The sequence below is a fragment of the Zingiber officinale genome, chromosome 1A (genome assembly GCF_018446385.1).
Source record: "Zingiber officinale cultivar Zhangliang chromosome 1A, Zo_v1.1, whole genome shotgun sequence".
Taxonomy (NCBI): Eukaryota; Viridiplantae; Streptophyta; class Magnoliopsida; order Zingiberales; family Zingiberaceae; genus Zingiber; species Zingiber officinale.
In genome coordinates, this window is record NC_055987.1 from 178,503,282 (window position 1) to 178,517,808 (window position 14,527).

The window sequence follows — 14,527 nt, forward strand, 5'->3', positions numbered from 1 at the left end:
ACTAAGCCAGTTCAAATTGGAAACTCAACTCAAGTCGAACAACTTGAAGAAGAAAATTCCAATTTGAAAACTCAAATTAAAAAACTCAAGAACACGTTGGAACGGTTCACCATGGGTTCCAAGAATTTGGATCTGATTCTTGGAAATCAGCGAGCCGTTTACAACAAGTCCGGACTTGGATTCAAAACCAAAAGTAAATATAAATCATATCTATCCTTAGTAAATAGAAATAATAGAAACATAATTCAAGCATGGGTCCCCAAGCTAAACTTGATTAATCAAGTTGGACCTGGTCAATATTGGGTCCCTAAGGATCAGATCCATTACCTTGATAGACCATATCGAGGCTATGATCCAGGGGGAGCCAATAGAAAGACCATCTTTACCAATAGATAGAATTGATTGATGCTTCTTTATTTTTTTTTTTCATGTTTAGATTTAGGATAGTTTAAGGACCTAGGCATAATTTACACTTGTTAGTTAAATCTAGGGGTTTCAAAAAGAAGATTAAATATGTTATTTCTTTGAGCGATTCTGTCTAGGAAGGGATGGATGATCTCATACCCAAGAAGGCCTAGAGCCTCGCCTTGACCTGGGAATCAATCATGGAAAAACATATTTAATTGACTAATTAGAAAACCTAAGTTTAACTCAAATGTAAATTAATCCTTAGAAATAACCTAAATTAAAGATAACCATCTCACAAAATTACTTAAGATTACCTGATTGATAATTTAGAATCGGGTGAGATGGATCTAGGTTCAAATAAGTTCAAATTGTTCAAAATTTAAGCAAATTTAATTAAAATCAACTAAACCCAATCAACCTTTATCTTAAAACTCTTTTAAAAATCAATTTCAAAACTATTTGAAAAATTCTTTAAAAATCAATTTGAAAATTATTTGAAAAATTCTTTGAAAATAAATTTGAAAATTATTTGAAAAACTCTTTAAAAATCAATTTCAAAATTATTTGAAAAATTCTAATTATTTGAAAAACTCTTTAAAAAATCAATTTGAAAATTATTTGAAAAACTCTTTAAAAATCAATTTGAAAATTATTTGAAAAACTATTTAAAAAATCAATTTCAAATTTATTTGAAAAATTCTTTAAAAATCAATTTCAAAATTATTTGGAAAACTCTTTAAAAATCAATTTCAAAATATTTGAAAAAATCTTTAAAAATCAATTTGAAAATTATTTGAAAAATTCTTTAAAAATCAATTTCAAAATTATTTGAAAAACTCTTTAAAAAATCAATTTCAAAATTATTTGAAAAACTCATTAAAATCAATTGAAAAAAAATCCTTTCACAGCTCAATTTTTCAAAAGGCAATTATTTTCAAAAGCTTAGCTAACCTGTCTCGTTCAAATTTAACTAACTAATTTTTCAAAAACTCTTCAAAAATAAGTGTTTTGATATCACAAAATTAGCTAAGTTATTTTTTTCAAAGACAAATTAATTTTATCTTAGCTAAAAGTATGTCTCACACTTAGATTTTAAAAGAAAAAGTTATGTTTCCAATTTTATGACAAATTTTTTCCTTCTCTAACTTACCTAAATGTTTACAAGAAAATTAATTTTAAAAAAGCTATGAATTTACTTCTATACTCATTTTTCTCTCTTATTTATTTTGATATATGGAAAAGGGGGAGAGTATAAGAAAATTTAAAGAAAACTAAAGAAAATTGAAAATTCAAAACAAAAAGAAAATTTTTGTTAAGGGGGAGCTTTGTATGTGCTTATGTTTTATTTATGCTTGTACTCATTTATGTTTATATTTATTGCATTTTTTTTACTTAACTTTGAATTTCGGTTGCCATAATAAAAAATGGGGAGATTATTGGTGCAGGAAGCATCCGACGATTGAACCTTAGTTTTGATAATGGCAAAGGGATTCAAAATTAAGCTTAATTATTATTTAATGTGTATGATTGAGTGTTTCAGGAAAGTCCTAGCTACGGTTATGCAAGTGGAAAACCCTAGGGGGCGGTAACCCTAGGTCATAGGGGTGGTAACCTTATGTGGGAAGTCTTGGCGGTTCGAAGCTTCGGGCAAAAATCCTAGGGGGCGGTAACCCTAGGTTAAAATCCTGGTGTCGCGAACCGGGTAGAAGTCTGGATGGGTCGAGGACCGGACATCCAGCATGAAGACTGGAAGCATCGGATGCTGAGCAAAAAGTCCAGTCAATCTGGAGAATCGCATTGACAACAGGTAAATTGTTGGTTAATCCTAGGAAAACGTACCGGTTCCACTGTACAAAATTTTTTTGTACAAGTGTCGAACCTTTCCTTAAATAACCTATTGTGTTCTTTAGAAGTTAAATTAGGAATCACAGACGGAACTTAACATCATTGATTCCAAATTTAACTTATCTGTTCTTAATGGTTTAGACTTGAATCGCAAGCGGAACTTAACACTATTGATTCAAATCTACCTAAGTTATTAATTCCATAAATATTAATTTCCAAAATTGACTTCCAGGACTGCATGGCGAGGCACATGGCCTTCTTAGATATGGGAGCAACCACCACCGCCTAGGTAAAGCCTTTTAAGGAAAGCTAATATTTATTTCCTTAAATAACTCTAGGTTAACCAAAAGGAACAATCGAATCACAAATTCGAAAAAGAAGAAAACACAAACTCAAAAAATAAATTCGATAAACTAGATCTAATTGCCTCTTGTATTTAGAATTCTTACAAAGAAAATAACTAGTATGATACGGAAGAAAATTACTAGTTATACCTTCTCTTTGTAAGTTAATGACCTCGAGATCTTCTGTCGTATTTCTCGCCTCACCTTGGACGTCGTGTGGGCGACGATCCTCCAAGATGAACACCACCCAAAAGCTTCTTCCTCTTCTTCTAAAATCCGGCCACCACCACCAAGGAGAAGAGAGCAAAAGGGAAAGGAGAAGGGAGAGAGGGGCCGACCACCAAGAGATCACCAAGAAAAAGAATAAGAGTTATGTCTCATGAAGCCCCCTCACCCCTTCTTTTATATTACTTGCCCAAGGCAAATAAGGAAAAACTTTTAACAAAAATAAAATCATCCAAGAGTTTTTCCTTTTCCCTTTTAATTTTTCCTTTTCTTTCCTCTTGATTGAATCAATCACCAAATCAATGGTTGTGATCAATCCTATTTGGTTTAGGATTGAATTTGGCCGGCCCCTTGCTTGGGCACCAAGCAAGGTGGCCGGCCACCATATTTAGGAAAGAAAAAAATAATTTTTAATAAAATTTTACAAGAAGAAAAAAAAACTCTTATAAAATTTTACAAGCTCTCTTTCCTAGAGTTAAAGAAGGAAAGTTTTAAAAATTAATATCATGTTTTAAAATTTAAAACTTCTCTTATACAATTTCCTTTTTTAACATGATGATAGAAAATTTTAATTTTAAAACTTATCTTCCTCCTTTTTTTTCTTAAACCATAAGGATGGTTAAAAAAGGAAAGTTTTAAAACTTTTAAAACTCTCTATTAAACATGTGGCCAAATTCAAATAAGGAAAGTTTTTAAAATTAAAATCTCTCTTTTAAAACTTATAGTTTTTTACAAAGAGAAGATTTTAAAAATTCAAAAACAACCCTCCTTGTTTGAATATTGTGGCCGACCCCTACTAGCTTGGTCACCAAGCAATAGGGCTGGCCCTTTAAGAGGAGATGTGACCGACCATTGCTTGGTCACCAAGCAATGGACCGACCCCCTTCTTGACACCAAGATGGGCCTTTCTTTGAAAAGACTTAAGGCTATAATGAGGCTACGACAGGGACCTAGAGGAGAAATTGGTTTCGGCCTTTCAATGAGCTTGAGTGTCCCATGCTCGCCCCTAACACACAACTCAAGTTCATCGATAATAACTCATTCCACTAGAGAGTTATTACTACACTACCGCACCAATCCCAAATTACATTATGGGCTCCTTTTTATCATGAGTGTGTTAGTCTCCCTGTGTTTAAGATTACGAATGTCCACTAATTAAGTTACTGACAACTCAATTAATATCTAGCTCCAAGAGTAGTATCACTCAACTTCATTGTCATGTCGGACTAAGCCCACTTGCAGGGTTTAACATGACAATCCTTATGAGCTCCTCTTGGGGACATTCTCAACCTAGATAACTAGGACACAGATTCCTTTTATAATCAACAACACACACTATAAGTAATATCATTTCCCAACTTATCGGGCATATTGATTTATCGAGCTAAACCTCACCCTTTGATAAGTTAAAGAAATAAATATTAAATATATGTGCTTGTTATTATATTAGGATTAAGAGCACACACTTCCATAATAACTAAGGTCTAGTTATTTTACTAAGTCAGTATAAAAAGAACTTACCTACATAATCCTACTCAATACACTTAAAGTGTATCAGTGTAATTTATTAGTCAAGATAAACTAATACTTAATTACACTATGACTATTCTGATGGTTTATTCCTTTCCATCTTAGTCGTGAGCTACTGTTTGTAATTTATAGAAAACCGACAACATGATCTTCTGAGTGTGGCATCACACTCCATGTTATCTACTATATAAATTAATTGAACAATTACATTTAATAAATAAATGCAGATATTGACCAATGTGATTCTTTTATTTCAAAAATAAATGTTTACAAAAGCTAGACTTTTAGTATACACTCCAATAATCTCCTGAGAGGAGTAGGTGAGGACGTGTTCCCAGCGGAGGGAACAGTAGGCGTCGGTTCGACCTAGGGTTTCCAGACGGAAATCCGAAGTCAGAACCGGACAGTCCGGAGACTGTCAAAATATTCTATTCATATTATTGTTTTGTGCTAACTTTGTTTTGCAGGGTATTTTTGGGACTAACATACTTTGCAGGTACAAAAGAGCACTTAAAGCCTCGGATGAACAGTGTCCGAGGCGCCTCCATGGAGCTCGGAGGCGCCTCGGGTGCAAGTCGAAGCCAACTGTCCAGAGGAGCTAGAGGCACCTCGGACGTAGCTGGAGGCGCCTTGAACCAATGCTTGAAGGCACCTTGAAGAGGCTTAGAGGCGCCTTAAAGCCGATAAGTGCGACCAGTTCTGTGCTGATCTACGCGTGCGACTCGGCAGCTTGGAGGCGCCTCGGACAGGCTTGGAGGTGCCTCTAGCACTGTATAAAAGAGGGATTCGAGCAGCACTTGATTTCAACAATTTAGAAGCTATCTCTCACTAATCTGCTGCTCAAGAGTCGACGCTAAAGTGTTGTTGCAGTCCCCGACGACCCGAAGCTTCATTTACTATTACTTTGTTGTCGGTATTGTTTCAATTTCAGTTGTACTTATTCCTACTTGTACTCATTCATGATATTTTAGTGATTGCACAAAGTAAATGCTCAACGAGTGTGGACGTTGGAGTAGGAGTCACCCAAGGCTCCGAACCAAGTAAAATCACTTGGGTCTTCTGTGTTTGTTTCTCATTTCCGCTGCATTACTCATTGTTTTTACGAATCCAAAACTAGTGAAAGCCACGAGCCCTATTCACCCCCTCTAGAGCTTCTCGATCTAACAGTTAAGGGCGCCTCCAGCTAAGGCATCGAATAAAACTTTATCCAAAGTTGAAACGGTTAAGTAGACTGGGTCGAAGGTGCCATCAATGGCATTGAGGGTGCCTTCAATGTTGAGGGTGCCCTCAATGCTGTTGACGGTGCCTTAAATGTTGAGGGCGCCCTCAATGCTATTGAGGGTGCCTTCAACCTGCATGGTATAAATAGCTTCCAGCTTCTCTTTTTCTTCTTTTTCCGAAGCTCCGATCGCTTAGGTGATTTCAGCCAACCGAAATAGGGCTCACCCGAACCCAATTTCCGGCCTTCTCCTCAAGCAGGCTTCTTTCCTGGCTTCTCATCCCTCGAATGTCGCGCATGTTCTTCTCGTCCATCGGAGTACTCTTCCGCAGCTCTTTCGTCCTTCGGACACACCAAGCCCATCGGCTCCCTTTCCGTGTTGTCCTTCTCGCTTGCTGCTTCTTTTGCTCAACTTCTTGTGCTCCTAAGTTCCTGCACACTTAGACATAGAAATTAAAACAAAACATGACCTAACCTAACTTAGTTGATCACATCAAAACAACCACGGGGTTCAACAATCTCCTCCTTTTTGATGTGCATCAACCCAAGTTCAAGTTAGGGTAAACCAAACAAGTAATTTAAAGAAATTACAAAACTAACAATTCAAGCATAAGGTTTGTAATTAAAAATAAATTGCAATACTAAATATAGAATGAATTTATCTATCAAAATTCAGAAAAAATAACAACAAAAAAAATAACTTAAAATTTTGTTTAACTCCCCTCGAACTTGTACTAACTCTCCCCCTTTGATCACATCAAAAAAATAGAGGCTAATTTCCAAGTTAATGAAGTAAAGAAACTGTCTAAGTTAAAGCAAACTTTTAACACTAAAAAAAATTCAAATAATTGACAAGAATTTTAAAAGCATTAACTGTTATTTTATGCTTTATCAGATTGTCAATTAAATATTTAATTCGATAATCAGCTTCCAGGTTGTGGCGAGGCACTAGGCCTTCTTGGTTATTGGATCATCAACCACTTCTAGACAAAGCCTTTTAAGGAATTTCAATATTTAATTTCTTCTGAAAGCCTTGATTAATAGAAGTTTTACTCTAGATATGATTTTAGAACCCAATAGAGGTTCCTTCCTACTGGGTTAGTTAAAAACATAGGGGGTATATAATTTTTGAGAATTTTTCTAAGTTGTCTTTGGTGATGTTTAATATACAAATTTAATTTACCATAAATTCTAAGTTTTGATTTTTGCAATTTATTTAAGCATGCATGATTATTTTTCAATTTATCAATTTTAATTTTTAATTTTTTATTCTATAGTTTTAGATTATCGTACATTTCTAGAGGACATGTCTTTGCTAAGTTTAATTTTAACATATCATTTTCCTTTTCTAACTTAACTAAATCTTTAGTAAGCACTTTAATGAATTGAAAGGATTGCTTGGGTGTTAGAGAACGTACCTTACCTCTATCTATGATGATCCCCCTTCATCGTAGCTTTCTTCTGATGATGATCCTCCCCCTTCATCTATGCTCATATCTGAGCTGGTTTCTTCTTCTGATTGATGGTTGACCATTAGTGCTAGTCCCGAGAAGGCTTCGACATCAGATTCTGAGGATGATGATTCATCCCATGTAGCTTTCAGACTCTTGCGTTTAGAGGGCGTCGGTCTTTGGGACTTCTCCTTGTCCCTTTTATTCAACTTTGGGCAGTCATCCTTGATGTGCCCTTCCTCGTTGTAGTTGTAGCATCGAACCGTCCTTTTGTTGCATTGATATTTTCTCGTCTGCGGTCTAAATTTATTAATTTTGATAAACTTATTTAACTTTCTTACCAATAGCGCCACTTCAGTTTCATCGATTGATGCTTCAAAGTCGGGATCGCCCATCTCAGCTTGTAGGGCAACATTGAAGTTTGACTTCTCTATTTGTTTCGATTTTGCAATTTGAGACTCGTGAAGTTCGAAAGTAGAAAACAAGTTTTCTAGCATACTTACCTCAAAGTCCTTAGAGATGTAGTAAGCATCTACTAAGAACGCCCACTCTGGAGTTCTTGGGAAGGCGTTGAGCACATACCGGATAGAATCTCGGTTTGTTACCGATTCTCCAAGATTGGTCAGTTGAGTTATCAGCTCCTTAATTCTCACTTGGAGTTGCGCCACCTTTTCTCTATTGTTCATTCAGAGATTTGTCAGTTGAGTTATCAGCCCCTTAATTCTCACTTGGAGTTGCGCCACCTTTTCTCCATTGTTCATTCGGAGATTTGTCAGTTGAGTCCAGAGGATGTCGTGGCTTGCTAAATTCACTTCTGAGGTGCCTTCGTTGTGCTCCAGGAATTTTTCCCATAGGTCTTTGGCGGAGTCGTAGCTTCCGATCCGACTTACCTCCTGGGACGACAGGACGTTGAGCAGATGGAACTTTGCCTTTCCGTTAGCCATGGAATCGGCTTGCTCCTTCATCCACTGGAATTCTTCCTTATCTTTTGGGATTGAAAAACCATATTTCATAGTTAATAAAATATCGAAATCCATTTTGAAGAATACCTCCATTTGACGCTTCATTGTCGTGAAGTCTCCATCGAATTTCAGGGGATGAATACTTGTTCCGGCCATCGTCATGATCTTTATTGCTTCAGATAGCGGTTAGTCCTTCTGAGGCAGTTTGGCTCTGATACCACTTGTTGGTGCAGCAGGACCGGTAAGAGTGGAGCGGGGAATTGCCTGCAAATAAAACAAAACCCTCCTCATTCTTTCAACTCAAGAATATCAACAATAATAAAATAAACAGAAATAAAAGTAAAGCAGAGAAGAGAAGACTCAGGGTTTTACTTGGTTACAACCTAGATGGTTGTTAATCTAAGATAGTTGAAAAAGTGCACTATGAATCTCCTTCATTGTAGGTGGAGAAGCCTTTTTACACACTAAGAAAGCTCATAAGTTGCTAGGAATTGATTACAGAGTTGATTACTTAATTTCTAGCTCCAGGGGCCATTATATAGCTCCTGGAAACTCTATCTCGAGTCTTGAGGGTACCTCCAGCTGAGGCATCGGATAAAACTTTATCCAAAATCGAAACGGTCAAGTAGACTGGGTCGAAGGTGCCATCAATGGCATTGAGGGTGCCTTCAATGTTGAGGGCGCCCTCAATGCTGTTGAGGGCACCTTAAATGTTGAGGGCACCCTCAATGCTGTTGAGGGTGCCTTCAACCTGCATGGTATAAATAGCTTCTAGCTTCTCTTTTTCTTCTTCTTCCAAAGCTCCGATCACTTGGGTGATTTCAACCAACCAAAATAAGGCTCACCCGAACCTAATTTCTGGCTTTCTCCTTGAGTAGGCTTCCATTCTGGCTTCTCGTCCCTCGAACGTCGCACACATTCTTCTCATTTACCAGAGTACTCTTCCACAGCTCTTTCGTCCTTCGGACTCACCGAGCCCGTTGGCTCCCTTCCTATGTCGTCTTTCTGGCTAGCTGCGTCTTCCGCTCGACTTCCTACGCTCCTAAGTTCCTGCACACTTAGACATAGGGATTAAAACAAAACAGGTCCTAACCTAACTTAGTTGATCACATCAAAACAACCACGGAGTTCAACACGATCTAAGATCCTCTCTTTATGAGATTAGCAATTCCTTCACAATTAACTAATATGACAAGGTAAACTTAGCAACAAGTCTCATGCATATCAAATAGAAACAAGGCAAGCGAAATCATCCAATAAGTAAAGGCATAAACATGAGTCTTACATCAAACCCTATCCACAACTATTCCCTGATCCTAGAACGAAGGATATACTCCATAGATGCAGGAGAAAAACCCAGAGACATAATATAAGTAAGCATACAATCCTCAAACGAGAAGAGAGAAAGAGAAAAGATGCATATCCAGTAACATTGAGTAATCTTCGGATCCAATCCTTTGCTTCTGGAGTTGATGCGGTGATGAAGGTGATCTCGGATCGTTGAACGGAGGTCCAAGATAGCATGGAGTGGCACTAAGGTAAATCTCTTCTGACGACTCACCTCCCCCTGAGGAGAAGAGTTAAAGGCCTTTATATAGGCTAGGGCACGGGCGCCGCATGGCCCGTGCCATGGTCGTGCGAGATCCGCACGACCAACCTCTTCTTCTCTTCGGGTTAAGTGGCAAGATCGTGCAGATGGTTGTGAGGCACGGCCGTGCAGGGTTGCACGACCGTGCTCTGCTCTCTATCTGGAATGGCTACACAACCATGCAGGGTTGCACGGCCATGCTCTGCTCTTTATCTGGAATGGCTACATGGTCGTGCTCTTCTTTGCTCCGGTGCATCGACAATTGTCGTTTTCACTCCAAAGGTTGTCCCTGTCAATGTAAAACCAAATAAAGAGCAGATCTCTGACAAAATAGTAATAAATACTGAATAAACGATAAGAGAGATGCTCGTGCAAAGAATATATACAAATAAAGCAAGTGAATGTGCGTTAAAACATGTATAAACGATCATAATATCTATGCACATCACACCTCCAGACTTGAACCTTTGCTTGTCCTCAAGCAAAATGCTGCAATCTATGTTCATGAGTTCTTATAGTGTATCATAATCCCTAGTGTACTCGCTTAACTCTATCAACTAGTTTCATTGATAAGCATGATTGTGGAGTAACCTAAGTATGACCTAAGCATAAGTTCTTTGTGCTCGGTGCAATAAGTAACCCAAACTCTTTAAGTTTTAATTTTCTATCCTAGTCAAGTCATCATACAATCGAGTTCCTAATGTTCCCGGTGATAGGCACTTACCTGCCACACACTTGGTTCGATTTCTTAAATTACACAAGGTCTCAAAGGATATTACTCGAAATCAAGAGAAATATAACATTTATTTCCCTAGTAACCTAACTCGGTCTCAAAGGGGTAAATTGTTAGTTTTCACTCACGACAACTGTTTTTTATCCCTTATTCAACTCTTTTTTTTTAAATTTTTTTTGGTGCTATAGAGGTGTAGCACTAATCACAAATGTCAGATGCATATGTTGGGATTTAGATTTTTTCCAAATGAGCTTCCATGATCCAAGATCATCCAGTAACCAAAATGTAACTAAGGAATCCCCATAGGAACAAAAGTACTAAGCAAATTGGATGAATCATAACTATTTCAAAATATTTCTACTATTCAAGCTTAAGTACTTAAGTGAAGTGAAAGTAAGATCCTTAATGTAACAACTCGACCCTTTGTCCTCTTGGGCGGCCCTTACGATGGCCCACTGGCGGCCCCTTATGTCATCGGTCCATTTGGTAACCTCTAATGTCATCGACCGATGACCCTTAGCCGCGCCATTACTCACTAGGACCACCCCTGGCAGTGGATTTTTGCCTTCCCCAGGATTTGAACTCTAGACCTCCATGCTAAGTACTAGAGTTTATGAATCCTGGTAGCCAAGTGAGTGGCGCTCACTTGGCTACCAGGATTCATAAACTCTAGTACTTAGCCTGGAGGTCTAGAGTTCAAATCCTGGGGAAGGCAAAAATCTACTGTCAGGGGTGGAAAGTCCTAGTGAGTAACGGCACGACCAAGGGTCATCGGTCGATGACATTAGAGGTCACCAAATGGGCCGACGACATAAGGGGCCGCCGCAAGGGCTGCCCAAGAGACCAAAGGGTCGGGTCGTTACAATAAAAAGGCGCATTTTTATTGTAACGACCCGGCCCATTTTGCGACCCATTTGGTGACCCTCGGGTTGTCGACCGTCGACCGTCGGCCGTGCTGTTACTCACTAGGACTTTCCACCCCTGGCCATTGGATTTTTTTTCCTCCCCCAGGATTCGAACTCTAGACCTCCAGGCTTAAGTACTAGAGTTTATGAATCCTGGTAGTTAAGTTGCTCCAAGGTTCTTGTAGTGCTCCAAACATGGACTCTTAGCAAACTCTTCAATCACCTGATAATTGAAAAGAATCAAACAATTTGTTACCTTCAGTTAGTGATCATGTTGATAGTTTTTCAAGTAGCACAAGTAAACAAGGCATGCTTATTTCAATGCTTGCAATAAGGATCTTCAGTGGTTCACAAGGTATCAGAAAGTTGAATTTGTAGTTACAAATGAAGTAAAAGAATCATATTCAGTTGTCAAAAGATAACTAGGTACATGCTCTTAGAGAGAACCATACAAAACAAAATGAAAGGTTTCGAACATAAAAAAATTTAAAAAAAATGTTAGCCATGCCAAGACTGAGATCACTCATATATCTATCATTTCAACCTAATAAATTAGTTACTTTGGTTTTGCAAAGTCTCCCAATTATGTAGGAACCTCAGTAGCTTTTATCCCAAGTTCAGAGAAGAAGAATAATAATGAGGAAAATCAATTTATGTATTTACAACACTATTTTGATGTTAAATGTTGTTAACATGTTTGTTTAACGTTGTTGTCTCCTTGTTTAGGAGCATTCTTCATAGCCCGCATGAATTTTTAAAAAAAAATCATATCTAGTACTGTTTTTCATTTTTCTTATTGATGGAATTGAACCCAAATCCATCGCTAAGAATTAATTTGTCTCTGGAGCACAAAAAATTATGAATTTTCATAACCTCAATCAAAGCATTAGTTTGCTTTTTGTTCTAGAATCTAAAGCAAAAGAAAGTACATAAAGGATAGAGGATAGGGAATAACCATGACAAGAAACCAGGAAAATATATAATAACAGTAATCCTTTAAAGACAATGAAAATAAAGTAACTACCTTAAATCTGAAGGTGATGCGTAAGTTCAAAAATCTTAATAAAATACTTTGAGTGAGGCCATATTGATAACAGGTAGTCAAAGATTATAAACCTCAAATTTCATTCCCATGCTCTGATGAATCAAGGTATAGCAAGATTTTAAGATTTACGAACTACTAAACAAAAATATCATGAGGAAGAATCTATAGAAGTACCTGGACAACATGGGAAAATTCATTAAGAAGTACCTTAAGGCATTTCTAGAAAAACACATAAAGCTTATAAATTATCAGAACGTTTGTTCAAGTTTGCAGACACACTAGCCTCATTAAATTTGCAAATGCACAACACTTGTACATATAGTGAGAAAGGAACTGCAAATTCTATGGGTACATGATTAGAGTGTTAGTCCTTCATTGGCAATAATAGATAAAAGCTCATACACTGATAACCGTTAGTGTGTGTTTGCAAAGAACTCACTGTAGCAGTTCGCCTCTCACTGAAGCATTTGGACTTCTGTAGTTCCTCGTAGAGTTCACCTTTAGCTGCATATTCCAGTATCAAGTAAACTCGAGTCTGTGATACAAAGGAGAATCTAGGTCAACTGAGGTGGCATAAACAAAATTCAGGTTCAATATGCCTACAATCTTTATAAGTCAAGATAGAGCCGAACCTGATCATAGAAGTAACCATATAGGCGTAATATCTTTGGATGTCGGAGGTGGCTTTGTATCTCAACTTCACGTCGCAGTTGATGCTCAACTTGAGATTGTTTGAGCTGGCTCTTGAAAATCACTTTCAATGCCACGATATGGCTACTCTGTCTCGCCAAAATGACACAAAGAAATAAGTTATAACATAATGAACGTACCAGGAAAATGAACTCTAGTATGTTATGCATTTGAGCAGTCACTCGAAGCTAACAAAATTAAAGAGGTCCGGCACTGGAAATTCAAGCTTTCACCATTCTTAATTTGACAATATTATTAGTTTAAGAAAAGCGTTAGATAAATCTGTCAGAGTTGACTTTCATACCTTCTTTTCCCTGGCCAGGTAGACATGGCCAAACTTTCCTCTTCCAAGGGACTTCCTGATATCAAAATCATTCAGCGTCCATCATTTCTCCATTTCTGAAGCTTTCAAAGGAGACTATTGGGAAGAATCTATAGAAGTACCTTAAGGCATTTCTTTGACTAGATGACCCAATTTTCTGAATAAAAAATTAAAAACATCAGAGATCTAGTAAATAAATAAGAAAAACAATTAGGTTGTATAATTTTACTGAAAAACATTCACAAGAAGATATAAAGTGCAACAAATATGTAAAGATCTTATGTGAGTTATCTTGTAGGTCATCCGAGAGTTTTTCTTTCTTTAATTAATAAAACATGATTGTGATTTAATAAATTGAGCTTTTAAATATTAGTCTATATGAATGCTTTTGAATTTGATTACATATTGATATTTTTTCCATCTTCTATTTCATATTTCTTTACTGTTTGAAAATTAAAATTGAGAATGTAAAAAAAATGATAACCAGAATGAAACAGATGCAATATTTAAAAAAAAGAAAGGGATTTTTAATTAAGCCTTAATAGCATTGGTGTCTCCTTTATATCTTTTCTTTTTTTTATTTATCTTTCTTGTTTTATCTAACGCCTTAGATCATGAACAACACCCAACCCTATTTATCACCACCACGAATCAATGCAGCAAAATAAAGATACAGTTTAAGACGATCCTGAAAGACGGATATATTCAAGATGGTGAATCAGAGATTTGAAAAGAAAAAAAAACGCGATAGTTATGGAATTAGGCATCGAAAACTAAATTAAAAAAAAAAAACCCTAGAGGGTGGAAATTGAATTACAAAAACCTGGAGGTGGTGGAGAAGTCGAAGAGCTTGCCGCGGCTGGAGAAGATGATGAGGGAGAGTTCGACGTCGCAGAGAACAGAGAGCTCGTAGGCCTTCTTCAGCAGCCCGACCTTCCTCTTGGAGAAGGTCACCTGCCTATTGATCTTGTTCTCTATTCTCCTCACCTCAACCCTCCCCCGCCCCATCCTCAACCTTTAGCAATAAGACGATTAAGAAGAATGAAAAGAGGAAACGAGAGGTTTTGAAGATGACCGTGTACCCAGCTAGCGAAGAGGCCGAGAAGGAGAAAATGAAGCACGGAGAGCCCTTTATGCCTGCAATTTTAGGGTTTTAACAGGCAGACATACTTCGTTATTCTCGTACTGCACTCAATCTCTCTGCTTCAGAAGAAGGGGACCCCTTTACACTAGATCAGAGATCTCGGTGTTGTTCTCTCT

The 14,527-nt window shown here is 37.3% G+C and overlaps 1 pseudogene; it reads right to left on the bottom strand.

Annotated features, from left to right (window-relative positions):
• Nucleotides 1-12,583: 12,583 nt before the first annotated feature.
• On the bottom strand, nucleotides 12,584-14,275 carry LOC122007320 (annotated as a pseudogene).
• Between the last annotated feature and the right edge of the window lie 252 nt (nucleotides 14,276-14,527).